This window comes from Trachypithecus francoisi, unplaced genomic scaffold, assembly GCF_009764315.1.
Source record: "Trachypithecus francoisi isolate TF-2019V2 unplaced genomic scaffold, Tfra_2.0 Lachesis_group17, whole genome shotgun sequence".
NCBI classification, from domain to species: Eukaryota; Metazoa; Chordata; class Mammalia; order Primates; family Cercopithecidae; genus Trachypithecus; species Trachypithecus francoisi.
Window position 1 is genome coordinate 108,181,965 of NW_022681462.1, and position 20,193 is coordinate 108,202,157.

Sequence of the window (20,193 nt, forward strand, 5' to 3'; positions counted from 1 at the left end):
GTGCCAAGACTTTAGGGCATGTAACAAATTGGAGAGATTCCCATAGATTTACCTAAAAATAATTTGGCCCAATAAAATTTGCTTGGTCTGAGAAAATTACAAAACCCCTCTCACTTAATGAAATCCCAGCCAACACAGCACTAATAAATCTAACCTCATCTTTCAAAACTGTGTTTTTGGACAAGAGAACTTCATAATATTGGAAATAATCCACAGTAAACTGATTCTTCTGAAGGCTTTAGTGAATGTGTGATCTTTTACCATGTGAAAAACACACAGTTTGGTGTGTTAGGGTTTTGTAACTGAATCAAAGCTCAAAAGATGTTGACTAGGATAGATACTGGTGTGAAAAATATTAATTAATGCTCAGAGAGAATAAATGCCAGGTAGGCTGTTATTCTCAAAAAATCTCAGAATCAGCTTATTAATTCAATATAAACATGATGTCTTCAGTCTTTATACAGCGACTCTTTGTTTTCCAGATGTCTTTGTGCTTAGGAACTGCCTTTGACACACATCTGTAAGAGATCCATTAAGCAAACAGCACTAAGGGAGCCAGCTGAGGCTGGGGATTGGTGGTCAACCAAAGGAACTTTTAGAAGAAAACACTTTATACTCTTTGCTCCAAGGCTTATAATGAAAGCAAATATCTGAATCAGAATCCACGTCTCTAAGGAGAAAACTCTTCATGTAAGACTCGGCAGGGCACTATGGAAAGCAGTGATTTTCTTGGGAGCAGCTGGTCTTTAGCCACGTGTGACAGAAGGAACACGGAACTCGGAATTCGGGCACCTGGTTCAGGATGGGGTGTGGAAGACACAGTGGATGTTGAAGGAGGAAGCGAGGCCCTGAGTATTTCCTAGAGGAAGATGAAACCTTGTTTCAGGTTGGCTGGTGTGGGAAGGTGTGGACAGCCAGAGGGCTGCTGAAGAAGGCAGACACCCTTAGAAATGCAGGTGAGTCAAGGATGCAGCGTAAGTGCATAACCCGCTTGGGGTGTGTGTTCATAGAAATGTGCTTGTACGTGTGACAAAAAGACGCCATTAGGATGCAATACGGTCAGTATTCCACCTCACTCAGCGTCACAAAAAATTTCAATTCGCTGATTTCTTTATGCTCCTGCAAGGTGGTTTCTCTGTCCTGCTTTTTATTGGTTTTGTCCCTGTGGCATGTCCTCCAGCCAGTGGTAGCTTTCTAACATAGTGTTCACCTTGCACCACCATTCTGGGTATTACGAAAAACTCAGGCCATGGGTTGCAGATGAGGTATCTTCCTTTTGTTTATCTTGAGACTGGTCTGTATCTGGGTCACTGTTCATGTAACTGCCTTGTATACTACACCTAACTGCTGCGGTTCGCAAAGCAGTTCAAGAAGCTTCCTCAGAGCACACAGCACACAATGGCCATCCACTCCACCCTGCAGAACCTGTAGGAATATGGCAAACAGGAACGCTGTCATCTCATGGGTCAGAGTGGCTTTGGATAACCATAACTTCAATCCTAATACTGCCATCAAGTTCATTTGTGATTTTGGAGCAGTTGTTTATATTACTAGTCAGGCTGGGTGCAGTGGCTCATGCCTGTGATCTCAGCAATTTGCTTGAGAGGCTGAGGTGGGAGAATTGCTTATACCCAGGAGTTCAAGACCAACCTAGGTAACACAGGAAGAACCATCTCTATAAAAAATTAAAAATTAGCCAGGCATGTTAGTGTATGCCTATAGTCTCAGCTGCTCATGAGGCTGAAGTGGGAGAATTGCTTAAACCTGGGATTAAGAAGTTGAGGCTGCAGTGAAACATGATTGTGCCATTGCACTCTAGCCTGGGCAACAGAGTAAAATCCTGTGTCCAAAAACAAGACTATTTGCCACTTGTTTTCAAAAATGCAAACAATGAACATCAGTTGAGCCAAATACTGATTTCTAAGCTAAAAAAAAAGTAGACTTACTCTTTGTTATTTGATACAGAAATTTAAAAGTACTAAAAAGATGTTAACAGGACACCTACCTGAGTCCAGGCTGGTCAAGGACCTTAGACGATATCAGTTACCTTTGCAGACAGCATTGCCTGCTTGCGTGGGAGTCACCCACTTGGACATCCCAAATTCACCTCAAACTCAGTGATCTCTGATCGAGTGCAGCACCTTCACCTGGCTCCTGATGACCCCTGACCTTCTGTGAACTCCCTGCTTCTGTGATGTCACCATCCGCCATCCAGTTACACAGACCATGTCCTCTGCCTTTGTCCTCATGGTCCATTTTCCACCTAAATATCTCTTAATGCCACTCCTTTCTCCACACCTGCTCATCCCAGCCATCATCTCATGCTTGTATTGGACCAGGTTTAATTCTCAACATTCCTCTGAAATAAAGACAGTTCAGCTAGAGTTGCTAGTGTGGGCCTTGTGGTGAATTCTCAGTACAGCTCTTTGATTTAGTCAATAGTCTTTCTAGTGCCTCAGGAAAATTAGAATAATGAACAAAGTTAATGCGGCAGGAGGGGGCATGTCAGGAAGACTGAGTTTGTCAAAGGTGCTGATGGCTTTGCCAGACATTTGTACAATGCTCCTCTGGTCACTACCGGGACCTGCTGACAAAGCACATGAGCCATTTGTCAGAAATCACTCAACTTCATGACGCACATGCACAAGTGAATACCGTCCAGCAGCTCCATCTAAACTCTGTCCGTGTCCTGACATCTGGTAAGTCACTCTTCCAACGTGTAAACAACTTCCCTGAGCAGTAAATTTACCCCTTACTTTTTAAGTTAGGTAAGATCTCTCCTGTAGGGAGAAGCTTTGTTACCAAATAGCATCCCAGCACACTACTTCTTAAGAAAGTTCAAGGAAATCAACAATCTGACCAAATATTATTCAACGATAAACACCTGGGAACCCCCAGCCCTCACTCTCAGAATCCCCTCAGACTCCATCCAACCTTCTTTCTCTTCCTTAGTTATCCAAATCGTTCAGTGAAAAGAATCAGTGTGAAGAAGGTGAGACATCCCAGTCACAAACCCACGAAGTGGCAAAGCCAGGGTTCCAGTCCAAGCTCACACAATGCCGAAGTCATGCTCCATGCCCTGTTTCATACCTTTGAATTGGTCTGAAAATAACCTGTATTAATAATTAAGGAGAAGAGTCTAACCTGAACCCAGGTAGTCATCACAGCTGGTGGCATTTTTCAGAGGTAATACTTGTAGCGTAAACTGTAGCATGTGTATGAAATCACAAGGAATACAGCATCTCAGGGTCCCAGGATGAGGACGCATCAGTAAAACTTCCTTAGGAGCCACAGTCCACCTGTGCTTATACATAGCAGTCCCCCCTCAGCTGAACACAGCTTCTCCTCAAGCACACGCAGAACACGCTCCAGGATACAGCACATGTTCAGCCACGGGATGAGTTCTAACAAACTTAACAAGACTGAAATCAACAATCACCTTTTACAAACACAGTGATATTAAATTAGAAATCAATAGCAGGAGGAAAGCTGGAAAATTCAAAAATATGTGGAAATTAACGCATTCTTGAACAACGAGAGGGCCAAAGAAACTTTTCTTAAAAATTAAATATCATGAAACAAGCAAAAGTGTTTTCTATCCTCCCCAAAACTTTTATGCAGCACAAGTAGTTCTGAGAAAGAAGTTTTTAGTGATGAATGCCTACATTAAAAAAAAAAAAAAAAAAACTCAAACGAACAAATTGGATAAAACAAATTGGGATAACCTAGAAGAAATGTGTAAGTGTCTAGAAACTTACAACCTACCAAAACCGAATCATGAAGAAAGAAATCTGAACAGACCAATAACAAAATAACAAATGAGAGAACCAATAATCAAAAATCTCCCATCAAAGAAAAACCCATGATCAGATAGCTTCAGGATCGAATTCTAACAAATATTCAAAGAAAAATTAGTGCCAACATTTAAATTATTCCAAAACCTGAAGCTAGAGGAAATGCTTCCAAATTCATTTTATGATCCCAGCATCACCCTGATACCAAAGCCAGACAAAGACACCACAAGAAAATGATAGTTCAGTTATATCCAAGGAACACAGATATAAAACTCACCATAAAATACTAGGCAAAGAAATTCAACAACAAATTAGAAAGATTACACATCACGACCTTGTGGGATTATCCAGCAGATACAGGATTGATTTACTATACTAAAATCAATGTGATACCCCCCTTTAATAGACTGAAAAATAAAAAACTCCCTCTTATCTCAATAAATACAGAAAAAACATTTGATGAAGTTCAGCTCCCTTTTATGATGAAAACTCAGCAAAGCAGGTTTAGAAGGAAATTTCCTCAACATAATCAAGACCATTTATGAAGACTGTGGCTAACAGCATAGTCAATGGGTGAAAATTGAAAGATTTCTCTCTAAAATCCAAAAGAAGGTAAGGATGCCCACACTTACCACTTATTTTCAACATAGTCCTGGAAGTACTAGCATGAGCAATCAGACGAGAAAAAGGAATAAAAGACATCCAAATCAGAAAGGTGGAATTAAAAACATCCCTATTGTGGATGAAATGATCTGGTATGTAGAAAACCCTAAAGATTACAGACACACACACAAACACACACACACACACACACTATTAGAAGTAATAAATGAATTCAGTGAAGTTGCTGAATACAAAATCAACATCCAAAAATTAGTTTCATTTTTTTTACATGAATATTGACCTACCCAAAAAAGAAATCAAGGAAATAATTCCATTTATGATAGTGTCAGAAAGAAGGAAATATGAATAAATTAAACAAGGAGCTGAAAGATATGTACCCTAAGTGTAAATTAGTTCAACCATTGTGGAAAATAGTGTGGTGATTCCTCAAAGATCTAGAACCAGAAATACCATTTGACCCATTACTGGGTATATACCCAAAGGATTATAAATCATTCTACTATAAACACACTTGCACAAGTATTTTTTTGCAGCACTGTTCACAATAGCAAACACTTGGAACCAACCCAAATGCCCATCAGTGATAGACTGGATAAAGAAAATGTGGCCCATATACACCATGGAATACTATGCAGCCATAAAAAGGGATGAGTTCATGTCCTTTGCAGGGACATGGATGAAGCTGGAAAGCATCATTTTCAGCAACCTATCACAAGGACTGAAAACCAAACACCGCATGTTCTCACTCATGTGTGGGAGTTGAACAATGAGAACACATGGACACAGGGAGGGAAACATCACACACTGGGCCTGTCTGGGGGTTGGGGGTCAAGGAGAGGAAGAGCATTAGGACAAATATCTAATGCATGAGGGGCTTAAAAACTAGATGACAGTTTCATAGATGCAGAAAACCACCATGGCACATGTATGCCTATGTAATAAACCTGCATGTTCTGCACATGTATCCCAGACCTTAAAGTGAAATAAAATTTAAAAAAGAAAGATATGTACCCTAAAAACTATAATACATAAGTGAAATAGAAAGACATTGAAGAAGACACAAATAAATGGGAAGGTATTTTATGTTCATAGATCAAAAGAATTGACATTGTTAAAACGTTCATAATCCCAGAACTTTGGGAGGCTGAGGCAGGTGGGTCATGAGGTCAGGAGATCGAGACCATCCTGGCTAACACAGTGAAACCCTGTCTCTACTAAAAATACAAAAAATTAGCCAGGCATGGTGGCGGATGCCTGTAGTCCCAGCTACTCAGGAGGCTGAGGCAGGAGAATGGGGAGAACCTGGGAGGTGGAGCTTGCAGTGAGCTGAGATCGTGCCACTGCACTCCAACCTGCGTGACAGTAAGACTCCGTCTCAAAAAAAACAAAAAGTCATAATACACAAAGTGATAAATCGATTCAATGCCATGCCTATCAAAATTTCAATGGCATTTTCCACAGATTTAAAAAAGGCCTAAAATTCATATGGAACCACAAAAGACCACAAATAACCAAACCAAGAAAGAAAAATAAAGTTGGAGGCATCACACTTTCTGATTTCAAATTACATTAGAAAGCTAAAGTAATGTAAACAGCATGACACTGGCATAAAAACAGACACATATGTCAGTGGAACAGAAAAGAGAGTCCGGAAATAAACCTTGGTCAACTAATTTTCAACAAGGGCACCAAGAAGACCCAATAGGGAAAGGATTGTTTTGTCAATAAATTGTGCTGGGAAAACTGAATATCCACATGCAAAACAATGAAATTAGATCTTTATCTTGCACATACATGAAAACAAACTCAGAATGAATTAAAGACTTGAAACTGAAAGACTCTAGAAAAACAACTGGTTTTGCTCCTTGACATCGGACTTGGCAATTATTTGTTAAACAGGCAACAAAAGCAAAACTAAACAAGTAGGAAGACATCAAACTAAATAGTTCCACACAACAAAGAAAACAATTTTAAAAAGGTAGCCTACAGATTAGGAAAAAATATTTGGAAACCATGTATCTGATACAGGTTTAACATCCAAAAAACATAAGAAACTTACACAACTAAATAACAACAATGACAACAAAAACCCATGATCAAACTTGACCCCCAGTGTGGTGGTATTGGGAGGTGGGGCCTTTGAGGAAGTGATTAATGCCCTCATAAAAGAGGCTTCAGAGAGAGTCCATTCTCTTCCTGCCCTCTGGCCCTCTGGCCCTCCCTCCATGTGAGGACACAGCCTCTGTCCCCCGCAAAAGCAGCAGCAGCAAGGAACCACCTTGGGTGGAACCCCCAGGGCCTCGCCAGACCCCGGTCCTGCTGGTGCCTTGATTTTGCACCTCCAGCCTCCAGAGCAGAGAGTTAAATTGCTGTTCCTTATAAATGACCCCATCTGAGGTATTTTATTATAGCAACACAAACAAGCCAAGGCAGCTAGAAAAAAAACAGGCGAGACCACAGGAGGAGGTGCTCATGCAAGACCCTCTATGTGAGGGCACACAGGCTTGGCGGGAAGAGCTAAGGAGGGCGTCTCACGTCAGCTGAGAATATTCCTCACCAGCCACTGAAAATGTGGGGCTTTTGCTGGCAAGAGGCCAAGCACGGCTGTTTCTCCAGCTGTCAAGAAGCATCATAAGAGTTATATGAACATGTATTAGGTTGAACCAGATGAAATTGCTGTTTGACCATTTTTTATGCCAAAAATATGGATAATAGTCATCTTTGTGTGTCTTGACATTTCAGTATTTTTTTGTTAAATAAAATTGTTATTATATTTGTTCATACTTCATATTGTTTATACTGATAACTTTATTTTTCAAATCATAGTTTTTATTTTTGAAATGTGTTATTTTTATTTTAAAAATAACTTACTTCCTTGTATATATAGTAGTTTTGTAAATGTTATACTTTGAGACTTTGAGACAGTCTCACTCCCTTACTCCTTCAACCAGGCTGAAGTGCAGTGGCATGATCACAGCTCACTGCAGCCTCGACCTCTCAGGCTCAAGGGATCCTCCCACCTCAGCCTCCTGAGAAGCTGGGACAGGCATGTGCCACCATGCCCTGCTAATTTTTGTATTTTTGGTAGAGACAAGGTCTCACCATGTCACCCAGGCTGGTTTTGAATTCCTGAACTCAAGCAATCCTCCTGCCTGGGCCTCCCAAAGCACTGGGATTACAGGTGTGAGCCGCCACACCTGGCCACGTTATAGTTTTATAGCTCTTCATTCTCTAGTTTCAACTCTCCTTTTATTGTAATTTCATTCTGGTTGTTTTGTTCCTGACAGCTCTGAAAGGTGCTTCACCTTCACCGAAGGGTGACGACTGCAGAGGCTTCACGCCAAACACGGCGCTGCCTGAAGCCTCTTCACTGCTCACCCCCACCCTTCTGTCTCCACCAATGATCCATGATAAATTTTAAAAATAAAATAAAATCTTAACATGGAGAATCATAACCCCTAACTGCATATATTCTCTCCATGATACAATGTATCACCCGCATCACCTGGACTGGGATTTGCAAACTCAGACACCTGCAGGCACAGGCAAGGAACAACGTGCATGTGGCCGCTGGTCTGTGGCTATGGCCGGGTGAGTCATCACTGGGGCAGTTCGGATATTCTGGAGTCAGAATCATCCTGTTTCAAAGAAAACTGGCAATAGAGCTTTTTACATAAACTCCTGATTTCTAAAAAATGTTAGCTTACTTTTTAATGCTGTGAGGGCCAAACACAATTTGTGTGTAAGCCGTATTTGCCCCCGAGGCCTCCAGGAGGCCCCTGATGAGAAACTCTATGACCCTGAGGGCCTTGGTGGCCTTCTGCCATGCAGATTTCTTAGACATTGGCTTAGCCAGGGAGACAGCTACCAAAACCCCTGATAAGGTCACAGATGCTTTTTCCTGGTCAGGATTAAGGAGGTTATCCCTCCTATTTCATAGCAAAATGCACCAACCAGCACTTGTTAAGCAGGGAGAAATGGGAGGGAAAAGGTGAAACAAGTAGAATCAGTCTTTGCAGGTTTCTTCAAGGTGAAGTGCACAGAGGTGGCAGCCGACAAACGCACGCTCTGGGCTGCTGGGAAGGGGGCCGTCCTCTCGTAAGCTGGACCAGCCTGCATGGAAGCCTTAACGCCCCCTTTGCTCTTTTAGTTTGAATCTAGACAGAGGCTGGCATGCATTGCTCTGATCTTTCCTTGGATCAATCACTGTGTGGGAAGAAGTCTGACCAAATTAGACCCATGGAGATGGTAGGAGAAGGAGCTCCAAATGCAAGTAGAGTTTAAAAGGAAAAGCAGTGCAGACAAGGATGCACTGTTCTCTTCAAAGCCGTCTGTTCATCCTCTCCTTCCCTGGGATCACCCGGCTCACTGGCCACATGACATCCTTAGAATCCCTTTGGGCCTTGATCCACAGCTGAGGGCAGTGGTGGAGAAGAGGAGGTGAGAGAGCAGCCTCACCCTTCCAGGTGCAGTAGCTGTGCACACTCTCCATCGGCCAGGCACAGTGGCTGTGCACACTCTCCATCGGCCAGGCGCAGTGGCTGTGCACACTCTCCATCGGCCTGGCGCAGTGGCTGTGCACACTGTCCATCGGCCTGGGCACGGTCATCTCCACCACGTGGTATAAGAGCATGGCTGAGGACACATCCACTGTGAGACTGTCGATCGTGCCTTCCTCAAATCTCACTTTCAGTCAAAGATAGTAGGGGGTAAAACTATTGTTTTTTATTTATTAAAAATTAAAATACTGTGAAACAAGGGACAAAATTCATGTACATTTTAACATAACATGTCAGCGTTCAAATAATCATCCTAGTGGCACCCAAATGTTCTCTGGCCTCAGGCTCTGTGGATCACAGGTCACTCCTCACCTTCAAGGACATCAATATATTGATGCCAGACAGCACCTTCCCCACAACCACAAGTTTCTTGTTTCAACAAAGAGAAAACACGTTTTCTAGCATCCATGTCACAGAGAAGTCTGGGGGAACCCTTCTGAGAGCTTGTTCCCGACAGCCCATCAGGATTCACTTCAGGGGTGACTTTCAGTCATAGGAAGGTGCTCAGGAAATCTGCTGGGGCTGCACTGAGGATGGGGTTTTGGTTTTGTCCGTGCAGGCTGGACCCCAGTGATAACGTGGCCCTGCCGAGTCCTGGCAAGGATGCTGCCTCCAGCTCCCTGTCCCTCTCCTGCCCACTGGCTCCTCCTCACACCTGACCTCTGCCCCCACCCCTCAAATCAGCCGCCCTGGCTCAGCCTCTGCTGTTATTGGGACGCAGAGAGTGGGTGCCCCTGGGACCCCTACTGGTGATGACAGCCAAGGTCCTCCAGCCTTGGCTTCTGCCCCGAACTCTCGACCTCAGCACGCGTTTGTCTGCCTCACCTCTGCTCTGAAATATCCAGTCACCTAAACGCTGTCCTGGCCACGCCTTGCCCCAGCCTGCAGCCCTCCCATCTGGCTCGAGGCAGCTCCGTCTTCCAGGTGCTCTGGCCAAGCGCTGGAGCGTCCTTCATTCCTGTCTCTCTCCCCCGCAAATCCAATCTGACGGGAAATGCTGTCGCTCTGCTTTCAGAACATTTCTGGGCGCCGGGACACTGCTCACCCGGTTCATGGCAGCAGCACCCAAAGGCTCTTCCTCTTCTGCCCTCAGGCTGGACACAGCAGCGCAAACCTACTGGGAGGAGCAGTCAGTCACTCACGCGACGTCCTCAGGGCTTCCTGGGGTGGGACGGCACTTCCGATTTACTCAAAATACCGATTACATCCTTTCCCTAACTTCCCTGATCTGGTGATTCTCACAACTCTCAATTCCTCGAACACGAGCGTGCCTGGAGCACCAGTGCTGGAGACTGAGGGGCTGACACTTCCCTAGAGGGGAGGCAACACGGAATTGAACCTGTCTTCTTTCCCGACACACGGAAATCAATGTGCAAGAAAACAAAAAGACGCACAGAGAGCTGTCAAGGCCTGGAGACGTGTCCCGTGTGGCATCCGCCCAAGCCGGCCCCGTACCCTCCCTCCCTGGCCTGGGCTTCCTCATCGGCAACGGGAGCGGCTCGGGCTGGGATTAGGTCACCGCCGGTCTCTGTTCTAGGCCGGCCGGGTGGGACTTGTCAGGCTTCCAAATCTGTTCTAGGCTCATCAGAGTTTCTCAAATGCCAGGCAGAGAATAAGATGACGCTGGAGACCCTGCTGGTGGTGAAGTTACCTGCGTTTCCTTCTCTCTGTAAACTGTGGACTCTCAGTTTCTGTCTGTGACTTGTCTCTATAATTAATTAAGATTGCACTGCATTGATCAGGGCTCGAACGATGTTTGCAACGAAGTCTGATGTACTGACGGAGCTAATCGACCTCACAGTAGCATTGATTTCACACCCCGTTCTCATTCATCCACTGATAGGCAGTGTCTGGGCACTGTGCCCATAGCTAAGAGTGTGACCTGATGGAAACATTTGGCCTCTCATCTCAGGGTCACCTTATCCAGGAGGCAACATGGGCATCGTCACCCCCAGAGCCATGAGCACTTCAAAGCTAAAAAACGGCTTCAAAACCAGAAAAATAAGCTACAAACTTAAAATTAACATCTGATTTTTTAGTCAAAAAAGTTACTTTTTTCATCTTAGCCACATGATTGCAACTCAATTAACGTATTTCTTCATCAGTTGTATTTATCATGTGATGCTACTGCATTTGATGTTCGATCTGCTGTGAGGTTTGGTGTTCAAGGCCTGGGAAAGCCTCACAGAGGTCCTCCTCCAGCCATCTCCCCACCCATCTCTACACTCTAAGTCAGGTTCCATCATCAGCTGGGAGACCAGCCGTTCAAACCCATTCACTTTCATCTCTGACACTGTAAGTCAGGTTCCCTCATCAGCCGGGAGACCAGCTGTTCAAATCCATGCACTTTCTGCAGCCCCATGATGTATTTGCACATCAGTTTGGAGGCAAGTAAGTTGCTGACTTAAGGTTCTCACATTTTCTTGCTCTTAACCTTATCGTTCAGGTTAAAACTCTGCCCCAATAGCTTAGTTTCTAAATTTGAGTAAAAGGCACATCAGCCCCCCTGTCTAATCCTAAATGCTCTGGACATTCCATGCTTGAAAATTAGGTCGTTGGTTTTCAAAATGTGGATAGGAGACAGAGGTAGCATGATATAAAGATAGAAAACGGTTAACAATTCAATCGTTATGCACGTTTATCTCTACTACACAATCATTACAGACGTTTATCTCTTCATTTCCTTAAAGGGAAAAAGTGGAATCACTAAATAGAATTACCAGCTTAGGCAAGTTAGGCATTGATTTGTCAAACCACTCTCTAGATTAATAATAAACTTCAAGTTTCTAGGATGTTGGACTCTAAGATCAATACCTTGTACCTTTAAAATACATCTTCCATTGCTTTCGCTCACATTAAAAGGCATTGTTTTCTGGTTTTAGTCCAACAGAAGTCATTATTTTAGAAGGCTGAAATAGTCTTTCTCAGTAGATACTAAAATTGCTTTGCGGAGAAGGAATCACTCATCTCAGGCCTTCACAAGCCCTTGTCCTCAGTTCCTCACAGCATAAAATCCGAATGGTTTGCACTAAATCCCCCAGGGCCTGGCACCATGCCGAGGAGAGCTCAGTAACCTATTAAACAGCCAAGTCAGTAAAATATAACAGGTTATGAATCAGCAGGCTGTGATGTCTGAAGATGGAGACAGAAAGTGTAAAAGGAAACCTTCTGCGTGAACCTTTATCTTCCGCGTCAACCTTTATCTTCCACGTGTCCCTTTATCTTCTGCGTGAACCTTTATCTTCTGTGTGAACCTTTGTTTCTACCTTGGCAGGCACCTGCCTCTCTCTCGGCCTCTGGTTCTACCCCACTCTCATAATTGTACTCAATTTTCTCTTTAATATATTGAACAGTTTGTGTTAGGACAGTCCAAAGTTGATGCCAAGTGGCAAATTTTCTAAAGCTTTGGATGTTTTCTATATATACATTAAGATAAAATACAGAAGAGGAATACAGGAAAGAACTGCCCAAATGTCTATCATATAATATTGTAACGTTTAAAACATATGCTTTATGTATAGTGCAATGTTGAAAATATCTTCAGAAGTGTTGATAGTATTTGTGAGAAAGCCCTCATTTTTACTGTATAAATAGATATTACATAATATTTACCATTGTAACCATTTTTAGGTGTGCAGTTCACCAGCATTAAGTTCATCCACATTGCTGTGCAATCAGCCCCACCATCCACCCCCAGGGCATTTTCATCTTCCCAAAGTACAACTCTGTATCTGTTAAACCATCACACCTCTCCCCCCCAACCCCTGGCAGCGTTTGTTCCACTTTCTGTCTCTGTGAATTTGACTCCTCTAGGGAACTTCACACAGAATCACACGTCAGCCTAGCTTATTACACACAATGTATTGTCTTCAAGATTCATCCATGTTGAAGCACGTATCAGAGCTTCGTTTTCTAAAGGCTGAATGATATCCCCTTGTGTGTATACATCACATTGTGTTTATCCGTTCATTCGTTTTTGGGCGTTTAGGTGGTCTCCACCCTTTGAATATCATGCAAAATAGTGTTTTGAACACCGGTGTACACACATCTGTTCAAGTTCCTGCTTCCAATTATTTTCAGTATATAACCAGAAGCAGCATTACCGTATCATGTGGGGAATCTACGTTTAGTTTTCTCAGGAGCCCCGATACTGTTTTCTGCAGCGGTTGCACCATTTCACATTCTCATCAGTGTGAAAGGGTTCCTTCCAATTCCTCCACATCCTGGTCACACTTGCTATTTTCTGTTTGCTTGATAAGAGCCACCCTAATAGGTGTGAGGTGGTATCGCATGGCGGTTTTGATCTGAATTTCCTTTGGTTACTGATGTCAAGCATCTTTTCATGTGCAATAAAGTTATTGGCCATCCATGTGTCTTATTGGAGAAATGCCCACTCAACTCCTGTGCCCATAGTTTAATTAGGTTGGTCGTTTTCTGTACTTGTTGTGCTGTAGGAGTCCTTTATATAGTTCAGAAATTAATTCCTTATCAGATTTATAATTTGCCAATATTTTTTCCAATTATATGGATTGCCTATCCACTATGTCGATAATTTCCTTTGATGCACAGAAGTTTTCAATTTTAATAAAGTCCAGTTAATCTATTTTTTCTTTTGTTACCTGTACTTTTGATGTCATACCCAAGAAACTACTGCTAAATTAATATCATGAAGCTTTTCTCTATGTTTTCTTTTAAGAATTTTATACATATACTTTTATATTTAGGCCTTTGATCCATTTTGAATTATGTTTTTGTATGTGGTGTGAGGTAAGGCTCCAACTTCATTCTTCTGCATATGGATATCAAGTTTTCCCAACACCACTGATTGAGAAGACTGTCCAGAAAGTTCTCATTTAAAAAAATAATATTCAAAGGATGCATTGTCACCAGTTTTTAAATGCTAATTTTTACATTAAAATACAAAAATATTTATCAGTTTTCTGCACTTATCCTATGCCAGGCACTATAGTAGACACTTTGTACCCATAATCCCTAAGGTTCACAGAAGCCCTGGAAGTTTATTCTTTTAACAAATATCTGTTCAGTGTCAATTTATTTACCAGTTACTTTTATGAGCACTGGATTTAGCATTGATTAAAAAGCAAATGAAAATCCCTGGTTTCTTGAAGATTAACTCTAGCTGGGGACACAATAAATAAAGAAAATGTAGAGAATCACAGCTAATTAGTCCTGGGAAAATAAACGAAGGAAAGGTGATAAGAAGTGTGGGGCAGTGGGGGCTGCAGTTTAAAATACAAGCCCTGGGGCTCACAGCAGAGGCTTCTGAGTGTGGACCTGAAGCTGGGAGGAAGCTAGCAGGGGAAGTGGGAATGTCACAGCATCCACAGCCTGGAGAGCAGCTTCAGGGAGGGCACAGGCCAGGTCAGCTGCAGCAGGGGAGGTCAAAGACAAGGTCAAATAGTGGGGTTGGGGAGGGTTCAGACCTACAGGGCCTGGAAGTTGATTCGAAAAACCTCGAGAGATAGGGGTTGTCATTCTCATCATTCTCCAGCACCCTACTTTATGCACCCCACACAGCTTTGAGAGCTTTGGTATCATGCCAGGATGCCACAGGGAGCAAATTCTGCAGGTGGACCAGGGCCCAGGTCAGCCTCACTCCACAGCCTGCACTTCTTTCCACTAGGCCCTACTAACCAGCCCCAGCTGAGAGGGACACAGTGACTTTTAGGATGCTGATTAAATCACAGTGTGTTCACTGATTGCAGAGTGAAAGAGTAGCTTCTATTTTTTATCACCCAATACAAGGAATGTCATGCCTTCTGCCTGGAGTGCCCCTCTGGCCCTCTCTTGCTAACTAATTTGCATTCATGTTTCAAGTGTCACTTTTTCCAAGCACTGTCCTTGACCACTGGATCTAAATCAGTGCTGCTAATCACACCTGCCTGTTTACTAGAGCCCTTGATATAAATTTCAACTACGTCTTGATCTCTGGCTTTATTTGAGTAACACATTCCACCAACACTGGGTTGGGAATTCCTAAGACCAGAGCCTGTGACTTGCTCCCAGGGTCTCCAGTGCCACCACTACTCCAGGGTCACCATGGATGCTGGGAAAGGCAGAGCTCAATGACATACATGTAGAGGAACATACAATGCCAGAGACAAGCCACATCATCGAGCCCTGTTAAAATACTGATACCGGGTGTCTATTTAGATCATAATGTTCACACAGCAACTTTTATTCCATGCCGTTGCCATGTGCCACTCAGCCCGAAAAATGCTTCCTTTCATCTTGAATCTCGGCCCCAACAAACACGACACTCCCTTAATGCCACTGAGCAGGACATCAGGGAAACGGCTCGCATAAAACCCAGGAATCCTTACAATAATGAGCTGTGTTACAAATCCTACTGCATCCTGACATGAAATTCTATTTTCTCAACAACCACATCTTTGATGTGTGTCTTTTAGATACGATAAATACATTTTAGGATCAGGTAATGTCAATTAGTTTTGAACACACAGGAGTGAGTCTGCTTCCTAAAACTCTTTTTTCACGATGGAACAGAGGAAGCAGCTCGGTGGTGATGAAGATGACCTGCAGGCTCTGGGCCCCGGCTCTGCCCTGGGTACTGTTGGGACTGACCTTAGGACTTACTGTTAGGACTTAACCTCTTGGACCCAGATACTTGACCTAAGATACTGGGACAGTCTGGCTGAGCATCTTGAATTCTGTATGATCCCTAAACCTTTTTCCAGCTCAAAATTTTCATGATTCTAATTATACCATCCTTTGAAATTCCTGGGAACATTGTCATTTGAAATACAATATTGGTAAGCTCTCAAGCTAAAAACTATTCACGAAAAAGCCCTTTCCCCCTTTCCATGTGGACCATATGGATTGAGAGTCACTTTCAAGTATAATATTAGGGTTTGGGAACAAACTGCATTATTTTTTGGAACTAAAGCATTTTTATTACATGTACTTTGAGCATTTGTGGAAAAAATATACACACTAAAAAAACTGAAGTGGTCTTCTGTGCTATTGAAGCTTTGTAGCTACATCAAGGATAAATTCAAAGGCATCAGTTGCTCAGCAAAATGACAGACACCGGAGTCATCAAAGGCAGAAAGAACCACATCACAGTTCATCGACCCCGGTCTGCCTCTCTCAGCCTCAGCACTGCTGACGATTTGGACTAGACGGGTCTCTGTTGTGGGGGGATGTTCAGCCACATCCCTGGTCTCCATCTAGTAGACGACAGTGCCACCCCTGGCGTTCCCAAACAAAATGTCCCCAGAGAGGGCTGAACGTCTCCTGGCAAACCTGCCCACAGTTGGGAACCTCCGGCTTACATGGAATGACCACAGGCCCCACACCCTTGGAAGAAAGCCCCTCCCCACCCTCCCACAGACTTACGAAGGTGAACACAAGTCCTTGCCCCTACACGAATGGTCAAAAGACCACTTGCTATTGCAGATTGTAGGTGAAATGAGTCCAGTATCTGCTGCCCAGTGCAGCTGGCTGTACCCATGTAAGTCAGTCAGTTGCTGCAGCCTGTACCTGAGAGATAATTAGTAATCCAGAGAGGCTGATGCAGCTGTCAAAAGTCACACAGCCAGTTGAAATTATTCATGGAATCTGTGGTCTCTCTAGATTATAAACTAAATCCCAAATTTTAGATTTGGAGGATCAAATTAACAAAGTAACTCAAATGAGTAGTGAAAGCCTTTTCTTTATCATTAGAAATTTAAAATGTTACTGTTTCTACACACTTAAATCTTTATGTAGTAAGATATTTAAAAAGTTTAAGTTCTGTCATATTGAATTGACATTTATCAAATAATTACATGCCCAGGTTTTCCTAAATATCAATAGAATTTTGACCTAATTCAATTATCTTTTCCTTCTTTAAATTCCCCATCCCAAGCAAGTGAGAAAGGCTGTGGGCAGAAGCCAGTGAGCGGAAGTGGCAAGTAGGAATTTACGAAGCGATGTAAATGCAATTGTGACACCTCTCCAGACTCCCTGAGGTCTCCTGCTCCTCCCCATGAAGCCATGAGTGAAAGGAGAAGCGGGAAATGTGAAAATGGAAGGCAGGGCCCACCCTGCAGGGCATGGACCACACAGCATCTTTCCTCATCCTGCGGCCGAGGGAGCTGCAGTAAAGAAAACATGCCCAGCTGTCCCTCCTCCCTCCAAGAACTCCTTCTGCTGCAGACAGGAAAGGAGCCTTGAAGCTCTCAGCAAATCTCCCTCCCAATGTCCAGATGCCTGTCATCCTCATTCTGTCATGTTTTGAGCTCTCACAGCAGCCGGAACACTACCTGCCTCCTGGCCTGCACAGCCTTTCTTGGACTATTCAGAGGCCACAACCTCAAGCAAACCTTGGGGCAGAAGCATGTGTGTGAAAGCCACGCGGCTGGTGTGGACCAGCAGTGGGCGGACCCCGGGAGGGACAGTCACCACAGGTGCACGTGTGTACGGGGGCTGGGAAGAGACGAGAGGGGGAGTAGGATGTGTGGGGACCGCGAGCAAGAATTCCACAGCAGCAAGAAGCATGCTCAAAAAGTCCTGAGAACGAAGTGGGCACCTGTAAGAACAGGAAATAGAACCTTCCCCAGGATCACTTGAGATCCATGGAAAGAGACTGGAGACACGGAAAGACAACAAGCAAAGGACAGGCGACTCCCCGGCACTAACTCACCTTCCCGCCGGCGGTGCACCAGCAACTTTTCTATCCGATGTCCACAGCTGTAAGCCTCTTTTGGGCCAGAAGAAAAGTGGTAACCTAACAGTTGACCTTCTTATTGCAAAATTATCCCCTTGAAGATACCCAACCAGTTTCTCTTTCTGAAATCATTCTTGGAAGGGTGGATACCCAGTTATTTCTTCCCTTCCTTTAAGAGAATGTACAGCTCTGCTCGTTGTCACCTGACTTGCAAGCCTTTATTTTTTATTTTCCTAATGCACATAGTTTATTTGGTGATTAATTAGCCTTCAGTGGGGGAAAATCTTGCATCTGATGCTGTGTTTCTAGTCCGATGTGAATTATAGAGGCTTCTCAGGAAACTAAGAGTAAAACAGAACTTAAAAAAAATAGGATCCAGCAATCCCACTGCTGGACATCCCTCCAGGGAAAGGAAATCAGAATGTCAAACGATGCCTGCACCCCATGAAGAGAGCAGCAACGTTCACAATAACAAAGTCATGGAATCAACCTACGTGTCCATCAGAGATGGTCGGGTAAAGAAAATGTGATATACATATTTACACACAAAAACATGCACGCATCCATACACTCACATGCGTACGCACACACAAGCACACACGCATGCGCACACACAGACACACGCAGGCGCATGCACGCAGACACACGCAAGGACACAAGGACACACGCAGACACACGCAGGCGCATGCACGCAGACATGCAGGCGCACGCACGCAGACACACGCAGGCACACGCAGACACACGTAGGCACATGCAAGGACACACGCAGACACACGCAGACGCATGCAGAAGCACGCAGGCACACACACGCAGACACATGCAGGCACATGCAAGGACACACAAGGACACGCAGGCCCACGCACGCAGACACACGCAGGCATACACAGGCACACACGCAGGCACACACATGCAGACACACGCAAGGATACACAAGGACACACGCAGGCACACGCACGCACATGCACACAGACACACGCAGACACATGCAAGGACACACAAGGACACGCAGACACGCAGGTACACACATGCAGACACGCAGGTGCACGCAAGGACACACAAGGACACATGCAGACACACGCACGCACGCAGACACACACATGCACACACATTGGAATACTATTCAGCCACAAAAAAGCATGAAATTCTGTCATTTGCCGTGACGTGGATGAAACTGGAAGCATTAGGTTAAGGGGAATAAGCCAGGCACAGGAAGACAAACATCCCATGTTCTCACTTGCATGTGGGAGCTGAAAAAGACGATCTCATGGAGGTAGAGAGTAGAACGATGGATACCAGAGGCTGGGAAGGGTGTAGGGGTGGGAGGATGAAAATAGGCTGGTTAACGGACACAGTTAGACAAAAGGAATACATTCTAGTGTCTGTAGAACAGTAGGGTGACTATAGTTAACAGCAACAGATCGTGTATTTCAAAATAGCTAGAAGAGAAGATTTACAACATTCCCAATACACAGAAATAGTAAGTATTCAAGGTGATGGGTATCATTAATACCCTCATTAGATCATCGCACATTCTATGCATGTGTGAAAATATTGCATGTGCCCCATAAATATGCACAATATTATGTATCAATAAGAAAATAAAACGCCAGCCATCTTGAGCTGAAAAGCAATGTGTGTAGTCACTCCAGACAAAAGCAAAACAAACCAAAAATAAAAGATCAATGAAGACTGGCAACAAATAGAGCTGTGTATACAATAATAACCAAGGAAAGTCTAAAATCTACCAGCAACTGGGCAAGGAGAACGACTGCCTACCCAGCAACCAAACTTCATTTTCCCCCTAAAAGTTAAACGTCAAAATGTCATGAAATAAGGCCTCCCAACATTTGGAAGAGAACGCATGACTACAGAAAGTTTTAACCAGCAAGATGTGTTTCATCCAATAAGCATAAGTAGCATTGCTCAAAAACGCTCCCACTCATGGGACCTTCCTGAGAAGTATCCTCTAAGGGAAGTTCCCCTCCACCAAGACATGGATCAAAGTGAAGAGACCAAGAATGAAAAAATCATGATAGGAAACAACTACTAGCGAGAATCAAAAACAACTTAACATAGACATGTCTAAAGAAATCTGTTTACGAAGGCAGATTCAAACTTCAGAAGTCTGTTCAATCATGCACTAGACGATGAGAAATATCCGATTATCTATTAAGGAACGGATTGCATCTGCCTCCCCCTGATTTGTGTGTGGAAGCTCTCACTGCCCTATTGGAGACAGGGCCTTGAGGAGGCGTAAAGGTTCCAGGAGGGCATAAGGGTGGGGCCCTCATCCAACAGGACTGGCATCCTCATAAGAAGAGAAAGAGATGCTGGAGATGAGGTGCAGAGAGGAAAGGCCAGGGTAAAAAGTTAATTCTAAATCATTTAAAATGCAAGCAGTAGCCCGTTATACAAACTGATATTGAAATGCATTTTAAAGTTATAATAATTTTTAAAGTATTATAATTGTACAGTAACTGATAAATATGTAAAAAGAACACACTTAAAATACACTCAAGGAAAT